At 41.4% G+C, this 22,007-nt stretch overlaps 1 protein-coding gene and 1 pseudogene across 1 annotated transcript in view; both read left to right on the forward strand.

Moving 5' to 3' along the window:
- RNF128 (ring finger protein 128) overlaps positions 1 to 22,007 on the forward strand; it is a 110,332-nt gene that overhangs the window by 21,022 nt on the left and 67,303 nt on the right. The gene's annotated exons all lie outside the window — the stretch shown is intronic.
- On the forward strand, positions 16,130 to 17,192 carry LOC129518770 (glyceraldehyde-3-phosphate dehydrogenase-like; annotated as a pseudogene).

Raw genomic sequence — 22,007 nt, forward strand, 5'->3', positions numbered from 1 at the left:
TTGAAAGATATGAATTTAGTGTCATCATAATACCTATTCAGTCCCTGTTTTTGTGGATTATTTTTTAGGATTCTTCTTTCTTTTACAGGGTCCCCATAATATTTCTTGCAGAGCTGGTTTGGTGGTGACATATTCTTTCAGTTTCTGCCTATTCTGGAAGCTCTTTATCTGTGCTTCTATTCTGAATGAGAGCCTTGCTGCATAAAGTATTCTTGGCTGCATGTTCTCATTTAGGACCCTGAATATACCCTGCCAGCCCTTTCTGGCCTGCTGGATGTCTGTGGAGAGGTCTGCTGTTAATCTAATATTTCTCCCAATATAAGTTGCAAGTTTCACTATTAGATGTTGAGGTGCTGAATGGTTTTTATTGATTTTAGGGAGGGAATCTCCCTATCTCCTGGATCTGAATGCCTGTTTCCCTCCCCAAATTAAGGTAGTTCTCAGCTATGATTTGTTCAAATATGCTTTCTCATCCTCTGTCCCTTTCAGCGCCCTCTGGAACCCCAATTAAATGTAGATTTTTCCTTCTGAGGCTGCCATTTATCCATTTATTTCCCTTAACCTTTCCTCGTGGTCTTTTAATTGTTTTTCTCTTTCTTCTTCAGCCTCCTTCCTTTCCATCAACTTGTCTTCTCTGTCACTCACTTGTTCTTCTACCTCATTAACCCTCATTGTTAAGACCTCCCATTTGGATTGCATCTCATTTAATTGATTTTTAATTTTGGCCTGATTAGATCTAAATTCTGCAGTCATGAGGTCTCTTGATCATTTAGGCTTTTTTCCAGAGCCACCAGTAGCTTTATAATTGTGCTTCTGTATTGGCTTTCTGACATCAAATTGTAATCCAAATTTTGTAACTCTGTGGCAGAGAGTACTGTTTCTGACTCTTTCTTTTGTGGTGAGTTCTTCTTTCTAGACATTTTGGCTCAGTGCAGAGTGGCTAAAAATGAGTTGCATTGTAAAAAGGAAGAAAAAGAAAAAAATGAAAAAGAGAAAACAAGAAGGAGTATCCTCTGGCTCTAAATAGAGTAAATCCCTCGACTTCCCCTGGAGCTTTCCAGCGCTGCTTCGTCAAGAACTTGCTCTTCCTGTGTTCTTCCAGCTCGTCTTCTGGGGGAAGGGCCTGCTGTGCTGACTCTCAGGTGTGTGCATGGCTCAGTGGGAGCTGTTTATCCTGTGAGGCCCCTGCTCCCTGGTGGCCCTGCTCTGTCCCAGGCAGAGGGTGACACCAGGAGGAACAACAGTGGCGGCGGCCAGCTCTCCAGCCCTGGAATCAGCTCCTTGCAGTAACTACCACAGCTCCTAGTCCACACTGGCCTAGATGCTCCCGGGGCTGTGGTGGGTGCTGATCTGCGCAGCTTGGGGGCACCTGGCGGCAGGGAGTTCTCGCTGTCCCGTGTGCTCCCCGCATCCGCCTGTCCCGGGGAGTGCAAGGTCCTGGGCTATGTTCCCCGGCGCCCTGGGATACGGGGCCTGAACTGCTAGAATTGGGCTCCCGGGGCTGCGCAGCCCCCTCCGCCCGGAGCCGCCGCCTGAGCTTCTCCTGAGGCCCCGCTGGGTGCTCGCTCCAGCCCTTTATCGAGATCAGCCCCTGGTGTGTGGCGCACCCTCCCCTGGAATGCACTTCCTCTGTTAGTGACCCCAGGAACCTGGAGGCGCCACTGACCCTCCTGCGGTTCTGCCGGAATTCCCTGCTGAGCGGCTTTCCGTCCCGGAAGAATCCAGTGCGGATTTTAAAAGTTCCTGCTTCTCGGGGGCTGGACTTTCCTCTCCTGGAGGCTTTCTCAGCCCCGCTTAGCCCAGCTCCTCGTGGGGCCCCTCCTGCACTTGATTCTTTTTTATTTTTTTTCTGCCTTCCTACCTTGTTAGAAGCGCAAACTCTTCTCTCTGTAGCATTCCAGCTGTTCTCTCTTTAAATCTCAGGTCGAATTCGTAGGTTTTCAGGATGACTTGAAAGTTATCTAGGTAGGGGCATCTGGGTGGCTCAGCGGTTGAGCATCTGCCTTTGGCTCAGGGCGTGATCCTGGGGTCCTGGGATGGAGTCTCCTATCGGGCTCCCTGCAGGGAGCCTGCTCCTCCCTCTGACTGTGTCTCTGCCTCTCTCTGTGTGTCTCTCATGAATAAATAAATAAAATCTTAAAAAGAAAGAAAGTTATCTAGGTAAATTGGTGGGGGCAGGTGACTTGGGGACCCTACTCCTCCACCATCTTGCCCTGCTCCCCGACAATTGGGTTTTCTAACATGGGGATAAAAGAAGACATAAAAATGTGTGTTTTTTTTTTAATCTAAAACTCAAGGGTTTATGTATCCACTCAACAAATATTTACTGAGGGCCAACTATGTGTCCTGCCTTGCCACATTTCACATTTCATAGCTCTCTCTCTCTCTCTCTCTCTCTCTCTCTCTCTGAGCCCTCACGCATTCAGTGTGGGTTTAATGAGAAGCAGTGGAATATAGTAGTAATTCTGGGCACAAGCTTTGGAGGGAGATGGGCCTGGGTTTGAATATCAGATCCACTATTTGTTTTCTAGCTGTGTGATCTTGGACAAGTTATTTAACCTCTCTGTATTTTAGTCTTCTCAGCTCAGTCATCTCAACTATAAAAGGGGAATACTATAGTACTCCTTTACAGAGTGGTTGTAAAGACTAAATGAAATAGCACATGTAGGGGCACCTGGGTGGCTTTGTTGGTTAAGTGTCTGTCTTTGGTTTGCATCATGATCCTGGGGTCCTGGGATTCAGCCCCAATCAGGCTCCCTGCTCAGTGGGGAGTGAGCCTTCTCCTCTGCCCCTCACCCCACACTCATGTTCTCCCTCATAAAAAAATAAAATCTTTAATAAATAAATAAAATAGCACATGTAAAGAAAGCACGTGGCATGGTAGCTATTATAGAATAGCTATAGATACTCAAAAAAATGGTAGTAGTAAGATAATGCTGATGAAGGCATCCCCTGCTTGGTTTATTCTACATTTTCTTCCTTGCCTGTCCATGTTTCTTTCTCACTTTAAAATCTTGGACAAAAGGTATGTCCTATTCGAAGTCTTTCTTGACTAACAGTTCACCCTGATTTCTCCATTATTTGGCATCTATCTGATGCTTATGAACACAGGTCACATTAATTTGTTTTTTGCCTATTTGTCTATATTCTTATGTGTTATTTGTGTCCTTCCTGGATTCTCAATTATCATAGAGTAATAGAGTCATAGGCCAAACATAAAAGAACATAAATCTTCCATGTATATCACGAATCCCTTCAACTACAATTCTGTCAGGTGGCCATTCATTCACTACTTGAGTATTTTTAGAGACAAAGATCTCATCATCTCACCAAACAGGCCGTTCAGTTCGTTGCTGGGCAGTTTTCAGGAGGTTATTTCTCAAACTACACCAGCATGTACCCCCCTGTATCTTTTTCACACATTTTCCTAGTTTTGCCCTCTTGAACAACATAGGACTAAATAGAGGTTTAATTTAGGATTAATACAGGATTAAACTGTTCACTACATAAAGTTGCCTTCTCTTTGCTTTATTTTTTTAAAAGATTTTATGTATTTACTCATGACAGACACACACACACACAGAGAGAGAGAGGGGGGGGGGCAGAGACACTAGCAGAGGAGAAGCAGGCTCCATGTAGGGAGCCTGATGCGGGACTCAATCCCAGGACTCCAGGATCAAGCCCTGGGCTGAAGGCAAGCACCAAACCACTGAGCCACCGAGGGATCCCCTTCTCTTTGCTTTATATTGTCCACTCAATTCTCGGGTGTTGGCTTTTTGGCATTTTTACTAATGGCAAAGTAGGATGTCAATGTTTCTTACTACTACAATCTTTTTTTTTTCCCTGTTGATGGGGAGGGGGTATTACCTTTGCTGGGTTTTTTTTTTAAGATTTTTTTTAAGATGTTGGCTTTTTTTAAAAATTTTTATTTATTTATGATAGTCACAGAGAGAGAGGCAGAGACATAGGCAGAGGGAGAAGCAGGCTCCATGCACCAGGAGCCCGATGTGGGATTCGATCCCGGGTCTCCAGGATCGCGCCCCGGGCCAAAGGCAGGCGCCAAACCGCTGCGCCACCCAGGGATCCCATTTTTAGGATTTTTAAAATTTATATTTATTCATGAGAGATACAGAGAGAGAGACAGAGACATAGGCAGAGGGAGAAGCAGGCTCCCTGTGGAGAGCCTAATGCAGGACTGTATCCCAGGACCCAGGGATCACAACCTGAACCAAAGGCAGACGTTCAATCACTGAGCCACCCAGGTGCCCTGCCTTTGCGTATTGAGAACAACTTTACTTTTTGAGTCTTGGAGAGGATTTCAGAGCCAGTTACCTATGTAAAGTGATTTGTTGGGTCCCAGGATTTGCTCTGCCCAACAATATCCTCTTCCCTATGATATCTGAAACCATCCATTGTGAGAGCAACATTCCTCTAGGTTTTAAAAAAGTTATAGGGTTTTTGAAGCCCTGTTTGAAAGTAACATGCCCCTGGGAAAGGAAACTTCTTAACCTTAACCACTGATACAACAGCAGGGACTGAATCGTTGCTAGTGACTTGAGAGCAAAATAATCAAGATCGGATAAGGCATGACCTGGCCGCAGTACCAGACTGCTGGAGATCCAGAGACCTCGTTTCATTCATCCAGGGATACACAGCACTTAGCACAGTGACTAATACTGGGTCCTCAGTGACGAATGAACAAATGAGGCTGAAAAGGGGAGTATGTGCCCTTCCCAATAAGCATCACCCACTTCATAATTCTCTCTCTAGCCAAGGAAGTGTGGCAACACCAGAAATTTCGGGGTTCTTTGGCTTGCTGACAGCCTTGCTAGCTATTCACAGTGCTCTTCTCCTATCAGCTTTCCCTGGAGCTATCTGGTGTCTCACCTTCAGCTGGCAGCAGGAGGCATGAATTGTTAGGCTGCTTCTATATAAAGCTCTGGCAATAGAAACTGCCTCCATTACCACCATTGATTCACATACCTACACAGAGACTTCACACCCACCCAGTGTTATGGAGAAAAGGAATCGGATTCTAGCTCAGGCCTTGTGTCACTGCACAATATTGTAGAATTAACATTACCCCTTCGCTTATTTGTAGAAGCTTTTGCAGATGTAGTGATCTGCCTCATACTCTGAATTTGGGGAAGAGTATAATAAAAGCCTCATTAATTCTCACCAGTGTTTAATCTAAATTAAAAATGTGGGTTGGCACTTAAAAGTGTGGGGAGATGATTAAGTGCCTTCAGAGAATAGGAACTCTTTTTAAAGCAGTATATAAAAGCAAGTATTTTCCTGCAAACAATCTTTGCCTTCATTAAAGGGTATCCAGCAGTGCTTTTCTTTGGCATGATTTTGGTAGCAATTCGTTTGTGTTATTGTATTACTTGAAAATAATAAAGCTGCATTTTGGGTTTTGTTAAAAGTTTAAAAGGAAGGCCTATCTGACAGGAAATCAACGAACTATGGAAGGGTATTTTTTAAAATAGCTTTTTAGACATCTATAGCATTGTAATCAAAGCTAATGAAATATAAGACCCTACTTCAAAGAACAATATAAATGGTTTTAATTAATAGTCCAGTTGCTTTTATGTAAATGAATATTTCCTATGGCACTAGAAAAATTGTTTTTCTCATTCAAGGTAACTGTTCCCAGTGCAGAACTTATATATACCATGAATTCCCTTTCATTGTAGAATGAGTCCTAGCCTTTCTCCAAAATAACGAAATATTTCTATATTCTATCATTCCAATTACAGAACTTGCCAACTTCAAGCAAATCTCATTTAGTAAAGTTTTACTCTATTTGCAAAATAACTTCATAATGCAAGTGGAGTTCTGTTTTCTTTACTTTGTATGCTTGGACTGTACTTCTAGCAATGTTAAATCTAAAAGAATATCCACATTATTTCCAAAAACTGTTTAAACTATTGGATATACTATTAATATTTATCTGAAGAAATATTGTCTGTAGCCCACTAATCCTCATTCTATGAATACTTAAAATGTTAGTGAAGTGGGAAATACTTACAAGATGTGTCCCCTTCAAGCAGTAATATATTACAAATCTGGGACGTTAGGCTTCCATTTAATGGCCTGTGCCCTTAGCCTGTGATTACATTTTTAAAACATGAAGTTGTGGTATTTTCTGACATTCATTTGGGACATCTTATGAGGATACTTCCATTTATTTACAGTAAGAGAAGATCTTAGAGAGAGTATACTCTCTAGAATGTCTTCTGAAGTCACAATACCCATTTGCACTTTAGACAAAGAAAATATTACTCAGAGTAGAAGGGTGATTCAAGATTTCTTTACCTTCTGCCAAACAAAATGGCAAAACCAGACAAATAAAAAGTCTTACCCTCAATTACTGCATAGATTATATTCTGATTTCTGAGAAGCTAAACAATAATGTACTATGTTCTACTGAAATGTGAAAAAATATATGATCCAAATTCCTTTAATTATATTTGTTTTCCTGTCTCTGAGTCAGTTTCACCCATCTTTGGCATGCCATTAATATCCATAACAAAAGGAAAGCAGTGAGGACTAACACACCAAAAGGCAAATTTCTAGTGCTCCAAGCATTAATTTTGCACCTGTTAGTATTTAATAATGGTGTAAGCAATTGAGGACAATGTTTTAGAAAACTCAGAGAACAATGACTTAATTGAAGGCATTGAATGAAATAGTCCAGAAGAATTTTCAGTGTGATAAAATGAAAAACTTTGATTCCCAGGGGTATGAGAAGCTGATCTTTGTGCCTTAGGGAGAAATTCATAAAGAAACTAGCCAGCTATATTCTGGCCAGTTCTATTTTTTGAGTGCCAGTTGGCACTGGGGAGAGTAGAAACAGTAGTCTCTCTAGATTCTGTGTAGTTTCATGATTTGCTTCTTTTGAAGCTATAAGCAGGAATATGTGGTCAACTAAAATGTGGCTATGCATACAATTTATATAGCTGAATTGTGTACCACCTCACTGACTGTGAAGGTAGTTTTCTGGAAGATACTTGCTGGATATTTGTCACTTTACCACAGAGGATGTTAAAAAATATTTCGATCCAAGAAAAAGATGTAAATAATTTTTGCCAAAAAAAAAATACCACACTGAATCTAATTCCCCAATCTTCTCCATAAGCAAACCACTCACTTAACTTATAGGAACACGTACTGACTTATAAGACTGGGCCTCAGATAAAACCATGGGGATGGGGGCAGTGGATGGAAATGCATCTTTGTAAGCCCTGAAAAAATCCTGAATTTAAATTCACCTCCTCACAGATGTCCTCTTGTGGCCGAATTACGAAATTGGCTTACATAATAATAAAATAATTATACCATAATATAATAATGGTAGAATTGTTTAGTTAGTTTCCATATTTATGGAGAGATTACCTGACATTAAAATTATTTTATTTCATAAAACACAGGGGATTTCCTAAGCACATAACAAAGTTGTAGTTCTTTTGCATCTGGATGGCATTTTAAATCTTCCTTTTGAAACTAAGTGAGCCAGACTTATCCATCCCAAAAAGACTTGTGAACTGATATTTATGGTTTATTCATCGCATGTAATAGTTACAGTGGAATTCCTCTTCTCAACCCACTGTACAACCAGATGACACAGCATTTTTCTGTTCCAACCTTAGAAAGGCCCAGTAGAGGGCACGTTGAGCATTTTAATGGCTAATACACACACCTTGGTACTTAAGCATATTTAAACAGTAACATGCTATAATTGACATCTGACTCAAAGTTTCCAGTATCTTTTGATACCATGTGGCAACTCTTTCAATTAAGAAAACACAAGATACTCAGTTAGTCAAGGTCAGCCAAAAAGATTTGAATAAAACAAAAATCAATCTAGTTGATTACTTTCAAACCAGCCAGGCACCTTGAAGATGTGGATAAATTCCCGGAATGAATAAGACCCATGAGTCCATAGATTCTCCTTTGTGGTTACATTCTCATGAGAGTAAGGTGATATACAGAATATAAATATGCTAAGTTATGCCATTAATTTAATTACCTGCATGCAGCCAGTCCACAAGCAATGTTGAAATCTGAGGCTAATTGTCTTTGATCACTCATACTACCTCAGAATCACCTCTTATGGGTCTGAAGGGAATGCCTGAGTGAAACATAAAATGAAAACACACTGAGAAATGCATTTCAAAGCCAACCCCAAATGTCTTTTGATTGTCTGCTGTTTTGTATGATCTACATCACTCTTTCCTATCTACTAGTATCTAGAATTGAGATCTAACTCAATTCTTTTGTAGGAGACCAATAAACCCTGACCCTGAGAAAACTGTACATTCAATACCATAATTCAGGTGTGTACTTAGCTTTAGGTGGAAAATGAATTTCAATTCAAAAAAGAAAAAAAAGATTTTAATATTTGAAGGAGAAAACCAAGAAGGTGAGGATATTGTTTACATTTTAAGAATATAATTCTTCTAGGGGCACCAGGGTGGCTTAATCAGTTAATTGAGTGACTGGATTTCTGCTCGGGTTATGATCTCAGAGTCATGAGATCAAGCCCCATGTAGGGCTCCATGGAGCCTGCTTAAGATTCTCTCTCTTGCTCTCCCCCCCCACCAAGAATATAATTTTTCTAATAAAGAAAAGATCATCAGAGCTTTGGTTAATTATGACCACTTAAAACATGAATGACCTCTATTCCTAAATACTTGACAAATTACAATGAACCAGAAAGCTACTTATTGCAAGACACAAGTGCTCTTACATTTTCTCCACCTTTTTTCTGCCTACACATCTAAAAATGTGAGACAGGGGGTATTGCACTATATGTTGGCAATCTGAATTTAAATAATAAATAAATAAATAAATAAATAAATAAATAAATAAATAAATAAATAAGATTTTAAAAATTTGAGACAGGAATCCATCAAAATCCTAGAGGAGAACATAGGTGGCAACCTCTTTGACCTCAGCTGCAGCAACTCTTCCTAAACACATCCCCAGAGGCAAAAAAATGAACTACTGGGACTTCGTCAAGATAAAAAGCTTCTGCACAGCCAAGGAAACAATAAGCAAAACTAAAGGGCAAAGTACAGAATGGAAGAAGCTATTTGCAAATGACATATCAGATAAAGGGCTAGTATCTAAGAGCTATAAAGAACTTACCAATCTCAAGGCCCAAAAAACAAAAAAATCCAGTCAAGAAATGGGAGAAGATATGAACAGACATTTCTCCAAAGAAGACTTGCAAATGGCCAATATACACATGAAAAAATGCTCAACATCACTCAGCATCAGGGAAATACAAATCAAAACCACGGGATACTACTTCACTTCAGTCAGAATGGCTAAAATTAACAACATGGGAAACTACAGATGTTGATGAGGATGCAGAGAACGGGGAACCCTCTTACATTGTTGGTAGGAATGCAAACTGGTGCGGCCACTCTAGAAAACACTATGGGGGTTCCTCAAAATATTAAAAATAGAACTACCCTACCCCACAAATGCATGACTAGGGATTTATTCAAAGGATACAAAAATAGTAATTTGAAGGGGTACATGCACCCCAATGTTTGTAGCAGCAATGTCCACAATAGCCAAAATATGGATAGGGCCCAGATGTCCATTGACTGATGAATAGATAAAGAAGAGGTGGTGTATATATACACAACAGAATATTACTCAGCCATCAAAAAGAATGAAATCTTGCCATTTGCAATGACATGGATGGAACTAGAGTATATTATGCTAATCAAAATAAATCAAGGAAAGACAAACACCATATGATTTCAGTTGTACGTGGAATTTAAGAAACAAATGTGATGAACATAGGGGAAGGGAAGGAAAAATAAAATAAAATAAAAACAGAGAGGAAGGCAAACCATAAGAGACTCTTAACTCTAGAGAACAAACTGAGGGATGCTGGAGGGAATGGGAATGGGGTAACTGGGTGATGGGCATTAAGGCGGACACTTGATATGATGAGCACTGAGTGCTACATGCAACTGATGACTCACTAAATTCTACCCCCAAACTAATAATATACTATATGCTAATTAACTTGAATTTAAATCTAAACACATTTAAAAATAAAATGTTACTCAACTCAGTTGTTTTCTCACCACAGCATTTAAAATCTTGTTCTTCCCCCTTTCTATTTTAATAACCTTTGCCACAGTTAGTGTCATACATGTTTACATGACACTAAAATAAATAAAAGAAACTAGCTGAAGAAATCAACTGACAAAAAAAAGAAAGCAACTGAAAAAAAAGAAAGAAAGCAACTGAATGTTCCACTTTTAACCAATTGTTCTGGTATTATGTAGATGAGCCTGACTCTTGGCTATCTTCTAATATCTATTCATCTGTACCTATGTTCTCCTCCAAAAGTACTTCATGCACTTGAAACAATGCTTCCTACTTGGAAATGCCAGCCCTATCTTTTTCTGCCATTGTATATAATAATTGAAATAATAATTTTCAGTCTATAGCCTACTTAATTCAAAGAGGATTTAAATTAGTCCCTTAATTAAATTTAGTAGAAAAAAACTTTTAAAAAAGATTTTATTTATTTATTCATGAGAGACACAGAAAAAGAGTGAGAGAGAGAAGCAGAGACACAGGCAGAGGGAGCAGCAGGCTCCTGCAGGAAGCCTGATGAGGGACTCGATCCTGGGACTCCTGGATCACACCCTGAGCTGAAGGGAGATGCTCAACCACTGAGCCACCCAGGCATACCGAAAAGAAAACACTTATGGATAAAATGGAATCCATCTAAAGACGAGGTTCTTAGGCAGGGGTGGTGGTCCTTGGAGGTACACAGGTGGGTCACACAGGGTCTTTGTGCAGCTGAAGTATTTTTGAAGTTATAAGTACATGGAATTGGTTTTCAAAAAATAAAGTAAATCTTATCCTAAATGTTCTACAGCAAGTCTATTCAATAGAACATTCAGTTCTGTCTCTTTACCATCCAGTACGTAGCCACAAGCTACCTGTAGCCATTGAACATTTGAAATGTGGCTAATATGCCTGAAGAACTGAATTTATTGTTTTATTAACTTTAAATAGCCACATGGGGCTATTGACTATCTTATAGAACAGTATAGCAGTAGATCAACATTAACATGGGGTCATTGGATAAACTTTATGAGGCCCATAAAACCCCTTGAAGTTGGTCACAAAATTGTGTGTGTTCATTTATTCTGGACATGAATTTTATCACATTTGCAGAAGTAGCTCTGATTCCAAAAAAAGTTTAGAACCACTAATGACAGGAACAGAGGTAGTTGCCCTGTTTGGGCTCCTCGTTTCCTGACAACATAATTGAAACTAGAAACATGATGAATTTTACTGTTGTTACTTTTTTTAATGCCATAAAAAACATCCAAATTCCTTCGCAAAGAACCAAAAATAATTTCCTAAAGTTAATTCAAGTAATGAGGTATACATTTCTACAACCAACACATATTTATCTCTTTAAAAAACTTCTTACTTTGAGAAAATTGTAGATTTACATGCAGTTGTAAAAAATAGAGATATCATTTACCATTCACCCAGGTTCCCCTAGAGGTATCACCTTAAGTAACTAGAGTACAGTATTGCAATGAGGAAATTGACATTGATGCAATCTACCCACCTTCTTTGGATTTTACTAGTTTTAATGCACTCATTTGCATGTGCCATACAATTTTATCACAGGTGTGCATTTGTGTGACCATCACCACAGTCAAGATTCAGAACAAGTGCATTCCTACAGGCTCCTTCATTTTGCCCTTTTATAGCCACTTACACCTCTACCCCATACTCTCTTTAACTCTGGGCAACCACTAACCTTTTCTCCATTACTATAATTTTTTTGTCTCAAAAAAATTATATAAATGGAATCAAATTGTATGTAGCCTTTTGGGCTTGGCTTTTTTTTTCCAACTCAGCATAATTCTCTGGAGATCTATCCAGATTGTTCCATATATTCATAGTTCATTCCTTTTTATTACTGTAGTATTCCAGGGTAGTGATGTTCCACAATTGAACCATTCATCTACTGAAGAACATCCAGGTTGTTTCCAGTCTGGGGCAATAATGAATGAAGCTGCTAGGAACATTTGTATTCGGGTTTTAGTGAACCTAGAGATAAAGGCTCATGATTGAAACTGCTGAGTCATGTGGTAGTTGCATGTTTAGCTTTATAAGAAACTACCAGACTGTTTTCCAGATGTTCTGTACCATTTTACATTACCATCAATAATATATGTGTATATGTGATCCAGTTTCTCAACAGCCTCACCATCATTTGGGGTGACCACTTTTTTTTAAGCCATTCTGGGAGGCAGGAGGTGATATCACATTGCGACTTTAATTTGCATTTCCCCAATGGCTGAGATGTTGAACATTTTCTCATGTGCTGATTTGCCATCTGCATATCCTCTTTTTTTTATTTATTTATGATAGTTACAGAGAGAGAGAGAGAGATGCAGAGACACAGGCAGAGGGAGAAGCAGGCTCCATGCACCGGGAGCCCGATGTGGGACTCGATCCCGGGTCTCCAGGATCACGCCCCGGGCCAAAGGCAGGCGCCAAACCGCTGCGCCACCCAGGGATCCCTGCATATCCTCTTTAGTCAAATGTCTGTTCTTGTCTGGGAGAAAAAGCATCCATAATAGGAAGGAGAGCTTTTTACATAGAAATTTGAGTAATAGTGGTGGGTAATATGGTTTTTTTAATTTATTTATTTATGATGGTCACAGAGAGAGAGAGGCAGAGAGAGAAGCAGGCTCCATGCACCGGGAGCCCGATATGGGATTCGATCCCGGGTCTCCAGGATCGCACCCTGGGCCAAAGGCAGGCGCCAAACCGCTGCGCCACCCAGGGATCCCAAAGGTAATATGGTTTTTACAAAAGAAACTGCTGTTAAGTTGGGACTTGTTTTTCAGCTATCTGCTAAGATAGAAGCCCTGATGTAAATTCTTATCCCTGGGAAGATGTTTCCGTGCAGAACTAGGAAAACTAGGATCCAGGAATAATACTTGGCTTTTTGATACCTTGACTATCAAAAAAAAATTGAGAGAATACAAATGAATGGAGAGATAAGGGAGCTTTTTGTAGGTATTGGATTTGGTCGTATCATGAATACATATTCTAGCAAATACCACTGGTGCAGATATTTTATATCCTTGGTATAACTTTTGATATATTTAGATGTCATCTGTTGCCCTGTTTTAAGAGTCACAGTTTTCACCCCAACAGAAAACAGTCTACTTCAGCTGTGGCAGGGCAACATGATTACCTGCAGGCAGAAGTATCACTTTCCTCAGAGAAGAGTCTGAATCAAAAACCTGCAATGGCTGATCGCTACCTCATAAAATCAAGACTAAATTCCTAAATACGTCTTCATGGCCAACAAAGCCCTAACCTACCTTTTCCGCCCTGTTTTGCACTCCTCCTCCTCTTGTGGACTAACCAAACTGAATCAATGTTTTCTAAATCCACTCTGCTCTTTCCTGACTCTCTGCTTCTGTTCCTGCTATATCCTTTACTGATTTACCTTCCCTTGGCCGTTTGTACCTATGGGATGCCTGGGTGGCTCAGTAGTTGAGCATCTGCCTTAGGCTTAGGGCGTGATCCCAGGGTCCCAGGATTGAGTCCAGCATCTGGCTCCTGGCAGGGAGCCTGCTTCTCCCTCTGCCTATGTCTCTGCCTCTCTCTCTCTCTCTCTCTCTCTCTCTCTCTGTGTGTGTGTGTCTCTCATGAATAGATAAATAAAATCTTAAGAAACAAAAAAACTACCTGTCCCTTAAGGCCCTGCTCAGATGTTACTTTCTCCATGAAATATCTTCTAATTCCTTGAGTCAGAAGCAAACATTCCTGCCTCTATGCGCACACAGGACTTTGTACCCCCTCATAGCACCCATCTCTCTGACAACTCTTTTGTTTAAATGTCATGCCAACGCAATAACATGGATGAATCTCAAATACAATTTGCTAAGTGAAAGAAGTTAGACACAAAAAGCTACATACTGAATGACTCCATTTATCTGACATTCTGGAAAAAGCGAAACCATAGGGACAGAAAACAGACTAGGGTTGCCAGGGTAAGGTGGGGGGGCAGGGTTTGACTGCAAAGGCATAACACAAGGGAAGTTGGGGAGTGATGACAGTGTTCTATGTCTTGATTGTGGTAGTGGCTATACAACTGTGCATTTGTCAAAACTTGCAGATCTATACAGGGTAAAGGGTGAATTTTATAGTATTTCAACTACACCTTAACAAAAACAATGGGAAAAATTCATACCAGATAGCCTTCTCTTCAAATCTGGCCATCCATTTACTTGTTCTTCAGATGTACTCTAATGTTCCAGGATAAGAGCTAGGACTACAAAGGAGAAAAATATGCAACCCCTCCTTTCAAGGAACTCGATCTCTGAGGGAGGTGCTAGGTATGGAGGGAAATAAATACGGGTACCTGGGTGGCTCAGTGGTTGAGTGTTTGCCTTCGGCCCAGGGCATGATCCCGGGGTCCTGGAATCAAGTCCTGCATCGGGCTCCCCGCAGGGAGCCTGCTTCTCCCTCTGCCTGTGTCTCTGCCTCTCTCTCTCTGTGTCTCTCATGAATAAATAAATAAAATCTTTTTTAAAAAAGAAAGAAATGCAGTGGAGTAGGAAAAGTGCTGTATATGGTACAGTCAGATACAGTGGCAGCATAGAGGAAGCAGTGGTCAGATGGACCTAGATGGTGGAAGGGCTAGCCTTTCAAGTTTAGAAATTTATATTTTGTTTAATATGCAATGTGAAGTGACAGAATCAAAGCTATGCTTTAGGAAGTATAACATGGCAGTAATATGAAGGATGATGTGGAGTGGAGAAAAGAGAAAAAGCAGAGAGATCAATTAGAAATCTATTCACAACAGCCTAAAATAAAATTAATATCACTTCTCCATTAGCAGACATTTGAGATTGGGTGAAGTTTTCAATTAAACCTTGTATTGCTGACAATCTAGATGAATGCAGGCATAAACACAGAGAGGGCCCACAAAATTTTTCTTGATACAATTTACCCCGATTAGCCTGAGATACTTAATGGAGCAACCATGTTGCATTGATCTTTTTATCTTCCCTGGAAAATATCATAAGACTTTGTAGACACTAAAGGCTCTTAAAAAAAGTTTATTATTCTCTTTAAAAAAAATTTTTTTTGAGAGTGAGTGAGGGAGAGAGCACAAGCAGGGGAGGGGCAGAAGGAGAGGGAGAAGAAGGCTCCCTGCTGAGCGGGGAGCCCAAGGCGGGTTACAGGGCTCCATCCCAGGACCCCAGGGTCAGGACCTGAGCCGAAGGCAGACATGTAACCAACTGGACCACCCAAGTGCCCCCCAAAATTCATCATTCCAATGAATAAGTTAGAGAGCAGGTGGATTTTCTCTTAAATCACTGAAACTCAGGCAGCCCTGGTGGCTTAGGGATTTAGCGCCACCTTCAGCCCAGGGTGTGATCCTGGAGACCTGGGATGGAATCCCACGTCAGGCTCCTTGCGTGAGCCTGCTTCTCCCTCTGCCTATGTCTCTGCCTCTCTCTCTCTCTGTATGTCTTTCATGAATAAATAAATAAAATCTTAAAAAAATAAATCACTGAAATCCCAAAAGAGAAAATTGTTAATTCCTGCATGCCCAATGATGCTTACTGCTTACAATTGTGTATGTCAGCCCATAGGGTCAAGGTTAGTAAAGATATTTTATTCCTAAATGTATATATTGACTATAGTGATTGGGGGGAAGGGGTGGAATTAGTCTGGCACTTTTTTCCCCAGAAAGATTGCTGTTTCTTTGCTGGTTTACTTCTACCTAACACATCTTGCAGTGACATGGGTAAGATTCTGTGGAAAAGGGAAAGGGAGGGGCACCCGGTGGTTCAGTAGTTGAGCATCAGCCTTTGGCTCAGGTTGTGATCCTGGGGTCCTGGAATCAAGTCCCACATCAGGCTCCATCAGTCCCAGGGAGCCTGCTTCTCCGTCTGCCTATGTGTCTGCCTCTATGTTTCTCATGAATAAATAAATAAAATCTTTAAAAAGAAAAAAAAAGGCTCTCTGCTCCTCTGCATTCGACAGACAGCTGCATCTTCTGATGCAGTGCCAGCTGTGTCCCTGAGACACAATGGTGAAGGTTGGAGTGAATGGATTTGGCCGTATTGGGCACCTGGTCACCAGGGCTGCTTTTAACTCTGGCAAAGTGGATATTGTCACCATCAATGACCCCTTCATTGACCTCAACTACATGGTGTACATGTTCCAGTATGATTCTACCCATGGCAAATTCCACGGCATGGTCAAGGCTGAGAACGGGAAACTTGTCATCAACAGGAAGTCCATCTCCATCTTCCAGGAGCGAGATCCCGCCAACATCAAATGGGGCAATGTTGGTACTAAGTATGTTGTGGAATCCACTGGGGTCTTCACCACCATGGAGAAGGCAGGGGCTCACTTGAAGGGCGGGGCCAAGAGGGTCATCATCTCTGCTCCTTCTGCTGATGCCCTCATGTTTGTGATGGGCATGAACCACGAGAAGTATGACAACTCCCTCAAGATTGTCAGCAATGCCTCCTGTACCACCAACTGCTTGGCTCCTCTGGCCAAAGTCATCCATGACCACTTTGGCATCATGCAGGGCCTCATGACCACTGTCCATGCCACCACTGCCACCCAGAAGACCGTGGATGGCCCATCTGGGAAGCTGTGGCGAGACAGCTGAGGGGCTGCCCAGAACATCATCCCTGCTTCCACTGGCGCTGCCAAGGCTGTGAGCAAGGTCATCCCTGAGCTGAACAGGAAGCTCACTGGCATGGCCTTCCGTGTTCAGTTGTGGATCTAACCTGCCGCCTGGAGAAAGTTGCCAAATATGACGACATCAAGAAGGTGGTGAAGCAGGCATCAGAGGGCCCCTCAAGGGCATCCTGGGCTACACTGAGGACCAGGTTGTCTCCTGCGACTTCAACAGAGACACCCACTCTTCCACCTTTGACTCTGGGGCTGGCATTGCCCTCAATGACCACTCAAGCTCATTTCCTGGTATGAAAATGAATTCGGCTATAGCACCCTGGTGGTGGACCTCATGGTCCACATGGCCTCCAAGGAGTAGGAGCCTCCTGGACCACCAGCCCCAGCAAGAACAAGAGGAAAAGAGAGGCCCTCAGCTGCTGAGGAGTCCCTGCCCCAAATTAATCCCCCAACACTGAGAATCTCCTGACCTCCAATTTACATCCCAGACCCCGAGGAAGGAGAGGGGCTTGGAGAGCCCTACCTTGTAATGTACCATCAATAAAGTACACTGTACCCCCCAAAAAAGAAATAAAAAGAAAAAAAAGGAGTGACAGCAGGCATTATAAATACACTTTTTTAATTTTTACTATTACCTCTGTCTTGGAATTTCAAAATCTGTGCTGAAAATGCATATGAAGGGCATAACTGAAAGCACTCAGAGAAGACAGCCTTATTCTTGAAATGTGTATGAAGTTTTCATCATGCCTTGAATCCAACCAAAGAGCAGGTCTGAAAAATCAGCAGGGGGCTTATAAACACTGCATAGGGCCCAAACATACACTCTCAGTCAGGTCTCTAAAACACCTCACCCATCCCCATCTCAGGAAAATGAAGACGTTTAATGAACTGGTGGGATTATCGAAGGTAAACTTGATGAGCATCTTCTTCAAATAAACAAGAGCTCCAGGCTTTCAATTTCTGCTCTCTCTCTCTTTTTTTGCTCTCACGAAGAGCAAACATTACTGAGCCACTTCATTGCCTCTGGTGAAAGGCTTTCTGTGGCTCCAGAGTTGACAACATCCAGAATATTAAGCAGTCACTGACTTTGGCGTCTGAACTAGTTTGCTATGAAGAACATGAAGTATACTGATGCTATCTGCCCCCGAAGTTACACAGAGACAACTTAGGAAAAAGTGTGCCTCCCATCCCCACAAACTGGAAGACTGTCAGCTTGGGGAAAAGTGATTTTGTAGATGCCAGAGTGTGCTGTGGTTCAGCAGATCTGGACATTTTTTTCCTCTGCATTTTTCCTCATGCAAGTCATTGTGCCTCACACTGTGTGATTCAGGATGAAGTCGAAGCAAAGTAGTTTCTCTGGCCACAAAAATACCCTTTTGTTGAAGGCCAGCTTGTCCTTTGCCTGTTTCCCGCGACCAATATAACCGTAACACTTATCTAATTCTGGTGTGACAGAACTTAACGACTGTGTGAATTATGAGCAGTAAGCCAGCCAATGTCAGTGGTCTCAAATATGTGATCAGCGCCGGGTCAGTCATTGCCAAATACTGGTTTACTACATGTTATTGATCATATTTGAGCCCTGTCCAGCTGTGGCTAATCCTAACGCATATAGTTGGCAGCTGTGAATTTGTGACTTTGCCCCTCAGAATACAAAGCTGCCTTTGCCCAAGCTCAGGCCCACTAAAGCTTCTTAAAAGGCAAGACTTCCCCTCAGTAGGTGATTGTGATAGAATATAAGTAGGGTGTTCTTAAATTGCTTTTCAGAAACCCCAATTCTCCTGGGAATGATCAAATTATGTTTCTATTAAAAATGAATCCCATTCTGTCTATAGGTTTAAAAAAAAAAACCTCACTGCCCAGTACATTTTTAAGAAGTCCCCTCCTCCCTAATTTAGCTAATGGATCCTATCTTCATCTGTGAGGCCTACTCCCTTCTGTCATTCATCCTAGGCAGTGGCAAGATCACAGGTACTTCTTGAGGTATACCACCCAATTTGTTAGGCTTTGATCTGAGGGAAACCTTACATGGCTCAAAATATAGCTATATAATTTTATATATAAAATATTTCAGTGCCTGAAATGCATAAAAGAATGCATTATTATTATCCCTGTTTTATTTTTTAAAGATTTTATTTATCCATGAGAAACACACAGAGAGAGGCAGAGACATAGGCAGAAGGAGAAGCAGGCTCCCTGCAGGGAGCCAGATACGGGATTCGAGCCCAGGACCCAGGGATCATGACCTGCGCCAAAGGCAGACACTCAACCACTCAGCCACCCAGGTGCTCCCTGTTTTATCATTGAGCAAGAAGAAAGAGAAACTTCCTCAGTGTCATATAACCAGTCAATGGCAATATTAAAAATAACAACTGAGGCTATAATGGGTGAGTTCTGTCAATCGAGTCTACTAAGTAGCAGGAATGGGTTGGAAGTAAACCTCAAATGTATGTTCTTATCTGTAGAGCAAATTCATTAAAAAACATTCTTCTCTCCCATTCCCAAACCCCACCCCCTGAGTAATTGTTTTCCTTTTTTTCAATAGCATATATGTGTCTTGTGGTCATAGATTTAATTCTTTTAAAATCTTCGTCTTACTAGAAACCTGAAAAGGAAAGAGAGGGGACTTCCCTAGACCAGATGAGTTTCCCAACTAGATTGTCCTGATACCTGTAGTGGAGGGTAAAAACCACTTGTGTCCGTCATTTCCCCCACTCACCCAGCACTGACCCATTCCTGCTCCCTATATCTTGGGCCCTTCTCCACCTTTGTTTCTCTTTAGCAATCTGGGATCCCCTCAATCATCTCTCCAAACTCAAGATAGCTAATCTGGTTGCCCAGCAGCAAGCAAGTCGACACAATTGAGCACAAATTTTCTGCATTGTCCTCCATCAGTATAATTCTTTCTGCACCAGTTTTAGTGGACGTAAAACATCCTTTCTGCACATGACACATGTTCAGCCACTCCTCTCCACACACCCATGTATACGAGTGTGCTCAACTGAAGCAGTAGGCATTTTTAAATGATGATGAAGCACCTGACTAAATGTACTTTCATAATCTCTGCTTAGGAATCTGGGGGCTGTGCAGCAGGAGATCACAGCACTCTGGTGAGGGGGTTCTTACTATATTAAAATATGTCACTGGATGTGGCTGTAACAATACCCATCTTTCCACCATGTAATAACCTCCTTACGATGTATGTGGAAAGGTAATACAGCAAGCGAAAATGGCATAGAATTTGGAGTCATACTCTCAGTAAGAGTTCCAGCTCTGCCACATGCTGGCTGTGTGACCTCTGGCAAGATACTTTAACTTTCTGAGCCTCATCTTCCTCATCTGAAAAAAAAATGGAATTATAATAATTAGAATTATAATGGGATTGTATAACCTGTTATAAGAATCAGATGATATAATTTAGGCATGTAAAGTGTCTGGCACATAGTAGGTTCTCAATAAATATGTTGCCTTCCTACCTCTGCTTTTGAAGGCACTGTTGGATTGAGTGGAAAGTGGTGTAATGAGAACAGTGTAGCTTTGTACTAAGACGTGGGGTCAAATTCCAATTCTGTCATTTGGTTACCATGGGTGACCTCAGCAAGTTACTTAACCTGGGCCTCAGTCACTTCTTCTGTAAGATGTAGCATATAATACTCACCTCAAAAGTAGACAGTATGTGGCCTATAGTAGGTTCTTGCTGGTAGCTATTAATGTTATGGATATGAGAAGACTGCTTCAGATATAGCAGACCCACTGTTGGAAAACCTCTCTGAAATTCTCTTCTTTGAGTGCATGAAAACTTGGTTTAAAAAAGATCCCGTTTTCTAATAGCCATATATCTACCTAAGCTGATGCAGATTTACCTGCACTTGGAAATTATGTTATTTTTAAAGCATGCTGCACCATCATGTTTTGGGTTTTTTGTTTTGTTTGGCTGCTGGCTCTCTCTAGGCCCCCATCAATTTCTTCTTGCTATCCATAGAACAGCTGCCTAGAGCAGAAGTTTGTTGCCATCCCTTCTATATGCATTCTCTACACCTATGTTGTTGAGCTGGATAGCCACAACACTGCTTAGATGCCAGGACACTATTTGTTGATGGCACTTTGCCATTTATCTAATGGTGAGAAGCCAGATGTGATGTCTCATTTCTTGTGGACACGTTAAAGGCTGAACACTTATCATCCGTCTTTGCACCTCTGCAGAAACTCAGTTTGATCAGAAACTTAATCAGTCACAGTGGTGTCCTGCTGTTGCTTTTGCAGGATGCTGCTCTGCTTATTAGTTCATTACTAGATAGTGTACCTCTTAGGGCAGCTTTCATTTCAAGTACTGCTGAGACAAATTTTTGGCAGGGTTAGCCTCTGTGGTAGGATTTGAGGAATTCCAAAAGGCTCCTGGCCCAAGTGTGTCTCCCTCACTGGTTACAGTGCCTGAAATGCATAAAAGAAACATTTCACTTGAACTTCCTTTGGTATAAGGCGATGTTAAAATGTGAATGCCACTCTCCAGAGGGAAGATACTAAGTCATTATCAGCTATGAATACTTAGAGTCAGAACCCCATTGGAATCCTGATTCTGTTACTAGGTACGTGACCTTAGGCAGGTTGCGAATTCTCTGAGACAGTTTCCTCTTCTGAAAATGGGGATGCTAATGGATAATTGTGAGAATTCAATTAGATGATGCATGTAAAGTACAGAGTAAATGCTCAATGAACAGTAGCTGTTATTAGCCTTAGGGACAATAGGGCCCCCAAGGGAATACATCTAGCGCTAGTACATTTGGTTTGAGGGTATAAGGAATATATATAGGAATAAGGTGAGGTCTGGTACAGGGAAACTGGTCAAAGCAAAGGTCCTGGTGGGGTAGCAGTACGGCCACGAGTAGCATAGGGACCTGGGCTTCCAAGAGCTGGGTGCAAGGAAGGGGAAGGAATGAAGCAAAATCAAACTGCATTTACACCAACTTTCCAACAAGAAAAGTATAGTACTGGGGCACCAGGGTATCATAGTCATTAAGTGTCTGCCTTCGGCTGGGGTGGTGATCTCTGTGGGTCCTGAGATGGAGCCCTGCATTGAGCTGCCTGCGCAATGGGGGGTAGGGGGGTCTGCTTTTCTCTCTCTCTCTCTCTCCCTCTGCCCCGCCCCACTGCTATCTCAAATAAATACATATTTATTATATAATTACATATATTATATAGCTATAATATATGTAATATATAATATATATATAATTTTTAAAAATTTAAAAAGTGTAGTA

Source organism: Nyctereutes procyonoides, unplaced genomic scaffold (genome assembly GCF_905146905.1).
Source record: "Nyctereutes procyonoides isolate TBG_1078 unplaced genomic scaffold, NYPRO_anot_genome, whole genome shotgun sequence".
NCBI classification, from domain to species: domain Eukaryota; kingdom Metazoa; phylum Chordata; class Mammalia; order Carnivora; family Canidae; genus Nyctereutes; species Nyctereutes procyonoides.